At 41.1% G+C, this 9,461-nt stretch overlaps 1 pseudogene; it reads right to left on the reverse strand.

The window, feature by feature from the left end:
- Positions 1–5,942: 5,942 nt before the first annotated feature.
- On the reverse strand, positions 5,943–8,940 carry LOC105100676 (transcription initiation factor TFIID subunit 12-like; annotated as a pseudogene).
- Positions 8,941–9,461: the final 521 nt, after the last annotated feature.

The following is a 9,461-nucleotide window of genomic DNA, read 5'->3' on the forward strand; positions in this document are numbered from 1 at the left end:
CACTCCCAATCTTTTTTTTACTCTGCTCTACTTTTTCTTTGCTTCTTCTTGATTTTTTTTTAACTTATCACATTCTAACATACTGAACAATTTGCTTATTTGTGCTCACAAATGCCCCCCTACCCCCAACTAGACCACTAGACTGTAAGTTCAGCGAAGGCAAGGATCTCTGTTTGGTTCACTGATATATCCCAAGTGCCTGGAACAGTACTTGGTGCTTAGTGGGTTCTCAATACATTTGTTCCATAAATGAATTTTGAAGAGGATCTGGAAGGACTGTGGAGTGGGCCTGAGGGAGCCTCTTGAGAAGGTGGGTCTTGGCACCAGGGTGTTATAACCTTTGGGCCCCAGAAGGCTTTCCAGAACTATGCAGTTTCCCTTTCTGGTCAGTGAAACATGAGGGGAAGTCTGCTGCAGGGTCCTAGGAAAGGGTTCCTTGCTCACAAGGAGACACTGGAGGAAACGGCCCCTTTCCTCCTCTAGATGTGATTCTTAGAACTACTCTATCATCTTGAGACCATGAGGAGAGCAAGTTTAAGGAAAAAGGTGTGTGTGGGCGGTGGGGGCAAGAGAAGCCATACGTGGATAATCTGGGTCCCTAACTCATCATGTCCCCTCAGGGAAGGGCTCACAGCTCCCATCTGTAGGCAGTGCAGTTAGCTGACTGCCTATGGCTGTCACCTCCTTTGGGTCTGCTTCAGCTGCTGAGAGTCCCCTTCCCCAAAGTCATGTCCTCCTCAGGGTGGCCCATATCTGGCAATTGAAGGAGATGAGGGTGTAAAGCTCTGGCCAAAATAGGACACTGATGGGCAGTACTTGCTCCAAAGCATTGATTGAATCAAAGATCTTGATGGTACTATGTCCCCATTAGGAAGAATGTAGAAGTATAGGAACCAGGGGGTGAAGCAGGAGTGACCTCATTTGCTCTTATTCTAATAACCCCCTGGAGACCTTGTATTTCCCAGCCCAGCCACTCTGCAGGGTTAAGGGCCCTGGTCATCAAAGGGGGAGGACGCTTCTGCCAAAAAAAAATTGCATTGAATTATAAGCTATGTCTGCCTCCTGGGTGCTTTGAGCTCTTGAGTACTGGGATCAGTAGTCAGCAAGTGGGGTCACTGTTGCGGTGGGAGTGTTTAACCTGATTATAAATAGGCTGCCATTACACCACGGGGACACAGAGGAGTAAGTGTCGATCTCAGGTGATCTACTTGGGTGCTTCTTGGTGTTCCCTAGCCCAGTTGTAACTGTAAGTGGCCGGGTAAGGTAACCCTGGCTTGAGAAGGCTCCCTGAGGATGAGGGTCTGGATAAAAGCACCATGTGAGTCACTGAGTAGTAAGTAGCCGAGGGTAAGGGGAGCCTGGGATGGGTAGAGGAGGAGGGAGATGAGTCTTAACTGCAGCCCCAAGACCAGCTGCAGTGCTGGGGACTGTAGTTAGTCCCACTAACATTCCTTCCCAAGTTCCCTCAGTGGACTCCTGAAGGAGATGCTCCTTGACTGTGTACGGGGAAGTGGATTTGAGTGCTCCAGGTGGTTTGTGGTGACACCAACTTTCAAGGAAGGGCTTGCTGCCCATCTCTTGCAGCCCACAACCTGCAGAGGAGCCCCGTCACCCAAGGTCACACCCTTCCCAGGGTAGCCTGTATATCTGGTGATGGGAGGAGGTGGAGTATTAAAGGTCTAGCCCTTCCAGCCTAATTCAGAGGCTCCACACCAGATTGGTGGAGCAAGGTTTTGCCAGGCCTGCATCATAGTTTAACTTCTTCCTCTGCCTAAGCCTTGTTCCTCCCCCCTTTTCATCATAGGTGTTGTTCCTCAATAAACACCTTGCACCTCAAACTCTGTCTCAGTGTCTGTTTTCAGAGAACCCAGCCATGACACCAGCAATGTATTACCCTGGGGATATACCCAGCCCCCAGGAACAATTCAGCCTCTCTCCGGCTTCCCTTCAGAGACCCCAAGGCCATCTGAAGGGGGCTTCTGAGCATCTCCTCCAAAACATCTCTTTCTACTCTACCTGAAATTTAGACTCCCTTTCCTACCTCCTCCCTTCAACATTTATTCTATAAACAAATATTAAGCACCCTCTAGTTCCAGAGCATCGATAATGTTTCAATGCCTTTAGAAGAGAATTGAGGATAAATCTTTGGGCCGGAAAAGTGCTAGATCCTGAGTCATCTGCTCCCCTTTGGCTTCCTGAGGTTCCATCCATAATCAGGGAGGCCGCCCTTGCCATCTCCTTACCTAAAAGAGATTGGTCCTCAGGAGATGGGAGCCCAGGCCGTTTTGTTTACTGAGGCACTGTGTAAGCTATGGTCAATCACCCTTTAGAGACTGCCCCTAACAAGAATCTGAGATGAGGTGAGCTTGGCACTGAGGCACAGGCCACAATGAGAATTTTGTTTCCAAATTCTCCCACCCTACCCTACAATGTATATAGGAATCAAGTCCCTGGAATTGAGAGGATGTAAAAATTCTGACTAGGGAGTAGTTTACCCAAAGCCACCCAGAAAGCTCTTCTGCGTTTGAGCAAGGTATTCCAGGCTCATCCACCAGAGGGCAGGTTTCACCCTTCTAGAAGCCTTCCTGATTAGCCTTCACTGGCCGCCTCTCTTCCCAGCACCAATAGCCCAAGGGTCCACACCACTGGCATACTGAGCACTTCAAGGACTTCCTTAGTGCTGCTGTTCTACCTGGTGACCACTCCGATGGTTATTTACCTCGTCACTTGGTGCTTTGTAATACCAGTTAAGAGCAATAATTCATTTATATCTTTGTAGTTTTTGAAATATCTTCACAAACATTTTCGTTTGGTTTGCAAAGCAACTTGGAAAAATAATTTCTTTTTATGACCATTTTTAGAAGAGGTAACCTGGCTCATAGGTTAAGTGGCTCGACCAAAATCACATAGTAAGTTACTACTGCTGCTGTGATCACTAACATCTATTGAGGGCTTGCTGTGTGACATGAGTGATGTTAAGGGTTGATTTATTTGATTCTACAGTAATCAAGACAGTGAAGTAGGAGTTAACAGTGAGGACAGACAACAGACGACCAGAACATATAGAGCCTATTAATTGTATGGTCCAAATCTCACATGTCCTTACTAAATATTTGTTTACTTGATCTATCAATTACTGTTACAAATTTTAACAATTTATGTTAAAATGTTCCACTGTGAAATGGTGGATTTGTCCATTTCGCCCTGTTGTATTTTGAGGCTGTTATTAGTGTATACCAACTCAGAAATGTGCTTTCTCTCTGTGGTGAATTGAACTTTATTATGTAGTGACCCTCTTTATCTCTAGATATTTTTTTTGTCTTACTACACTTATTTTGTTCTTTTTATTTTTGTTTATTTTTTGCCTAATATTTCTTTTTCCAAACTTTGTCAATCTGTATTCTTATGTTTTAGATCTGGCTTTTGTAAACAGAACATTGCTGGATTTGTTCTTTTACTTGGGCTGACACCCATTATCTTTGAACTGGAGAATTTAGCTCATTCACTGAGATTAATATATTTTTATTTATTTTTTCTCTCTTATAATGTGAATTATATCTGTTATACTTTTCCCCTTTTAATTTTCAGAAAACTCATCGAACTTTATTACTCTATATTTTGTGTTCTACAGCTCTCTTAATTTCATACTGTAAACTTCTTAAACATAACAAAATCAAACTCAAAGTACACTCATCATTTTCCAAGATTTAATAGGGGTTCCTCCATTTGTGAATAACATTAGCTAAAAAGCAAGCAAAGAATAAACAATATTTTTATTAAATAAAGTCAAAAGGAAAATCCTATCTTTTTTATTTTTCAAGGGCTCTAATGAAATGTTATTGAAAGAGAGTTCTAGCATCCTAATTTTGTTTCCAAGGTCAGATCTTTTGGGGTTAACCTGAGCCTGCAGGTCACTTTTCTTTAAAACTTCACTACTGCAATCCCTTCTCTTTTTAAAAAAAACTTCCCTTTTTTTGTAGATTGATCTCCCTACCCTTCGCTTCTGCTTGCTTGGAAATTATAGGCTCTGTCTTTTAATGGTTACCTCAGCAATTCTAACCTAATGTCTACAGAGTTTTCTATTTCAATTAACTTATTTTTGAATTTTCAAAAATTGTGTTTGGTTCTTTTTTCAAATGTACTAGTTCTCACAGAGTATCAAGTTTCTCTTTTGTTTCCTTAAAATAGCAAACAGATTTATTTTATGTTGTGTGTCTTATAATTCCAGTATCTTTGAAGGTCTGTTTCTGCCATCTCTCAGTTCTACTTATTCTCCCTCATGGTGCCTTGTTACCTTGTGTGTTTGGTGATTTTTTTTTTTTTTTTATCATGAGCTGCTTGTATTACTTATGAATTTGTGGGAATTGAGGCCTGTGCTGGTCTTGAGTTCCTTCAGAGACAATGTGCACGTACTTCTGTCAATAATGTGTTGGTACCACCAGCCTATACCACTTTAAATTCTCTGCTTGAGGATTTTAGCATTACGTAAGTAATGTGATTTGACTTCAGATTTTATGAAAGAGCTGGCTTGTAAGTTATGAATTCTTAGAGGAGAATTTTATTTTCCCTTCTTCCCTAGGCCAAAGTTGATATAGGAAACTTTCATATTCCCTCCCTTGTGAGTGTCAGGGTTTATTTCACATCAACTCTTGCATTGTAGTTATAATCCTTTGCGGTCTCCTATTAAGGGCATACTCCCCTCACTGCAGACACCAACAGCAACTTAAGGAATTCCCAGGGCCACCCTCACTTCAGAGGAGCTAGCTACAAATTCAGGAGTTCCCAGGGCCACCCCCGTTTCAATAATTTGCTGGAAGGAGACATCCAGGAAAGTGCTATACCGATGATTGCAGTTTTAGTGTAGCAAAAGGATACACATTAAAACCAGACCCACTAGAATTGAAAGCAAAAGCAGAGACACACAAGGGTATAATTTGGGAGGGTTCCAAAAGTGAAGTTTCTGTTATCCTCAAAGACACATTACTCTCCTGGTGTTGAAATGTGACAATACTCAGAGTAATGACAACCAGGAGCGCTCACCTGAGCCTTTGGGGCCCAGAGTTTGAATGGGGGCTTGGTCACATACTATCTGAATGGCTGACCTTCAGTCCAGCCCCCCCTAGAGGTTCAGGTCAATACTGTGAGTCTCCAGTCCCTTCGAAGGTTAGAACTGATGTGGTATGTTCCAAAGCCTTCATTGTAAATCACATTTTTGGAGGAAGGATTAGGGGTGTGTGTGTGTGTGTGTGTGTGTGTGTGTGTGTGTGTGTGTGTGTGTATTTATTTTTAATGGAGGCGCTGGGGATTGAACCCAGGACCTCATGCATGCTAAGCACATGCTGTATCACTGAGCTATACCTATCCTCTTCGCCCAGTAAATCACATTGTTAAATCTGCCACGTTGCTCCTTGTCGAATCTGTTCTTTGTTCCCTTTACCTCCTTTTCTGCCTTCTTTTGGATTGAGTAGTTTGGATGATTCCATTTTATGTCCTTTATTGGCTTACTAGCTATATCTCTTTGGTGTTTTGTTTTGTTTTTTGGTAGTTGCTTTAAGGTTTAAAGCATGTACCTTTAACTTATTATAGTTTATTTCAAATTTCATATAACTTCACATAGTTTAAGAACATAATGATGGCGGACTTCCTTTACCCCTCTTCTGGCCTTTGTGTTATTATTGTCCTGTATTTAATTCTACATATATCATAAGCCCCACAATACATTGTTATTATTTTTCCTCTTTTAATGAGATTTTAAAGTAAGAAAAGTATTTTGTATTTTGACACGTTTACCATTTCCGTTGCTCTTCATTGCTTTGTCTAACCCCAGATCCATTTGCTGTCATTTTCCTTCTCCCTGAAAGCCTTCTTTTAATATTTCTTGTAGTGTTGGTCTACTGGAGATGCGTTCTTCCAGCTTTTGGACTTCTGAAAAAAGTATTTTATCTTCATTTTTGAAAGATTTTTTTTAATCTGGGTGTAAAATTCTAGATTGACAATTTTTTTGATTGATAACTTCTTTATCCTGGAAAAGCAAATGAAACTTGTACTCATATAAATACTGACATTACAAAGTACAGGGAAAGGGGGAAAGGAGAAGGAAACAAAAATCTCTACAAATCCTGCTAATATTGCCTGACCAAACAAGGCCATAATCCTTTGTCCCCTATTCAATCACTTATATAATAAACCACAAATAAAATCTTCTCTGAAAGATACATGGCTCCTCTTTGAGACGGCAGGGAAAAGGGACCGGAAGTTAGGGTAGGAGGCTTTATTCTTTTGGTAGATCCTCTCAGTCATTATAGATATTGCATTTCTGTTAACAAAAAATATATGCTTCTCTGTAAAGCATTAAAAAAATAATCCAAGGATGAGGTAGCTGAGGTCTCAGCTCAAGTATCTCCAAATACATTGTTGTCCATTCCCTGACCTTTCTGCATGTTACTTCTTGGATGTTTTCTGGATCAGTGCCATTCTGTTTGTGAGCTTCTGTGGTGCAAGCTTTTTTTGTAGGGTCGGATTTCTTCAGAGCCAGATCCCGGGATCCACATGTTCCACTGGTGCTCTAAATGCAGCTGGACATCCTTTACCTCCAGGATGCTGGACTTGCAATGCCAGGCAAGCTGGCAGGCTGCTGTCACCACACTCTTGATAAAAACATCAGCAATCTGCAGCAGCATCTCCTCTACATCTTCATCCAATTGCTCATTAGGATCCACTTCTCTTACTAAGTCTTGTAATTTCTTCTTGGTCAATATCTCATTGTTTTCAGGGCTGAGATGCCCTCCTGTCCCAGGAGTGCCTGGGATCTTTACCACTAGTGCTATTGGCCATGGAGCCTTGTGGAGGGGTGTTAGCTGGTTCCGGTTTTATCAGTGACAAATTGGAGAGGTTGATTAGGGCTGAGGGGCCAAACTGGTTCATAATCTGTTGCGCTTTGGACTTCAGCTCATAGAGCTTATCGAGATCCTGTTTCTTTTTGGAGCTATGAGGACCAAGGCCGATCAAAAGCAGCAGCGTCTATCTCCCCATGATGTGCAGAGACTGCCCCAGTGAATCATTAGTCTCAGCAGCCGGTCCTGACTATTTGTTTTCTTTAAGTATTTAAAAGATGTTGTCCCACTGTCTTTTGGCCTGCATTATTTCCAACAAATCTGTCATTAAATTTTTTCCTTTGTATGCAAGGCAACTTTTTCCTCTGGCTCCATTTAAGATTTTATCATTGATTTTAAGTAACTGATACACCCTGGTGTAGTTTTCTTGTTCTTGGGCTTGCTGAGCTTCTTGGATCTCTGAGTTTATAACTGTCATCAAATTTAAGAAAAGTTTTAACCATTATTACTTCAGATATTTTCTCTGTCTCCAACTCTCGCCTCTCTTTCTGGGACCACAGTGGTACATGGGCCACTTGATGTCTCACAGCTCACTAATGCTGGATTCTTTTTTTTTTCCCCAGTCTTTTCTCTTTTCTGTTTTATTTTGTTTTGGGAGGGAGGTAATTAGGTTTATTTATTTATTCATTTTTAGAGGAGATACTGGGGATTGAACCCAGGACCTTGTGCATGCTAAGGATGTTCTCTACCACTGAGCTAAACCTTCCCCATTCTCTGTTTTATTTTGTATAGCTTATATTGATATGTCTTCAAGGTCCCTAATATTTTCTTCTATAATATAAAATTTCTGTGTATTTTTCATCTCAGTAATTACATTTTTTATCTCTCAAGGTTCATTTTGGAATACATATATTCCATACCTTCTTTCCTTACCATGCTCATGCTTTCCTCTGCCTTTAAATATACATATGAAGTATATTTAACCTCCGTGTATACTATTCTATTATCTGTTATTTCTGAGGTCTGTTTCCATTGGTTCTTCTGTTCATTGTGGGTTGTATTTTCCTGCTTTCTTTGCATACCTAATACTTTTTAATTAGATGGTAGACATTGTGAAGTTTACGTTACTGAGGACTGAAATTTTTTGTACTCCTTTAGGTAATTTTGAGCTTTCTCCTAGCACATTAAGTTTCTTAGGGGGAAAAATTATCCTTTCAAGACTTACTTTTAAGCTTTGCTAGCCTAGGACTAATTTGGCCTCACTCTTGATGTGTGTACTTCCGTGATGTATTAGGTCTTTCCATTCTGGCTAGTGGGAACAGCAATGATCCTTGGCCCTGTGTGAGCTCAGAGAGTTGTTCCACCTGATCCTTTCAGATAGTTTCTCCTGCTCTCCGGCAGTTTCCTCACAAGCACGTACTGATCAGTGCTCAGCCAGTGTCTTAAAAAAAACTTTCTGCAAATGCCTGGAGTTCTTTCTCTGTTCAGCTCCCTCTCCCCAATGAATTCTAGTTGGCCTGAACTTCCTGAACTCTGAATGCTGTATCCTCAACTCAAGGAGATTGCAGCCTGAAGATTCTCTCCAGGAAGTAGGCTGGGGCAATCACAGGACTTACTTCATTTGATTCCCTTCTCTCAGGGGTCACTGTCCTGCACTGCTAGTTGTCCAGTGTCTGGCATTTTAGTCATTTAAGGCAGGAAGACAAATCTAGGCCCTGCCACTCTCTAATGGTCAGAAGCAGAAGCAGAAGTTTTCATTTTGTGTTTTTTTAACCTTCCTAAGTTAAAATTCTAATGTGGGTTGGAGTTGAAAACCACTATAGTTTCACTCTATTCTTGATATTGGAGTTTTGGTCAGTATTGACATGCTTTTCTCTCGCCCTCTTGCAGCTGTGCTTCTGCTGTCACCTCTCAAATCATACTGGTTAAATCACACTCTCCCCGCTTTATACCCAAAGCTAGGAGAAATGGCATGACATTCTAGTATTTAGTACTTATGAGTACTCTCCAAATTTCCAGGCTTGGTAATCTATGTCAGAGAGACAGCAGAAATCCTGAATTGCTATTGATCATGTTATCAGCAAACAGAAAGAGGAAAGAAAATTGGGCTAAGGAGATTATTAATTAAGAACTATACCTATGGAGGGTACAAGGCAAAGAACCAGGCAGGACACTATAGTGATGGAATGTAAGATATTTTTCAAATATTGTGGGAAAATATAATCTAAATTAAATAACAAACAAACAAACAAACTTGCTCTCTATCAGGGGTGTAAATTAGCAGTAGAGGTGGCTCAGAGTCAATCTCTGAGTCCTCCAAAGAGAATCAGAAGCAATGATTTGTTGAGTGTGCCGTGCATTTCTACATGCATCTCATTTCATCGTCACAGTGCTCTGGTACCATCTCTATTTTATACATGTGGGAAGCTATGGATTTGAGAGGTTAGGGAACTCATGAAAGTCACATAGCTAGTAATAGAAAGGTAGTGTCTGATTTCAAAGTCTGTCTCCTTTCCCTTTCTGCCTCTGACAATAGTTGTCACCGTAGTCTCCAGCCCCAATGCATATTTGTTTAAATTATAGTTTTACTGAAGTATAGATAACTAGAGAACAGTGTAAGAATTGTGA

Source organism: Camelus dromedarius, chromosome 14 (genome assembly GCF_036321535.1).
Source record: "Camelus dromedarius isolate mCamDro1 chromosome 14, mCamDro1.pat, whole genome shotgun sequence".
Taxonomy (NCBI): domain Eukaryota; kingdom Metazoa; phylum Chordata; class Mammalia; order Artiodactyla; family Camelidae; genus Camelus; species Camelus dromedarius.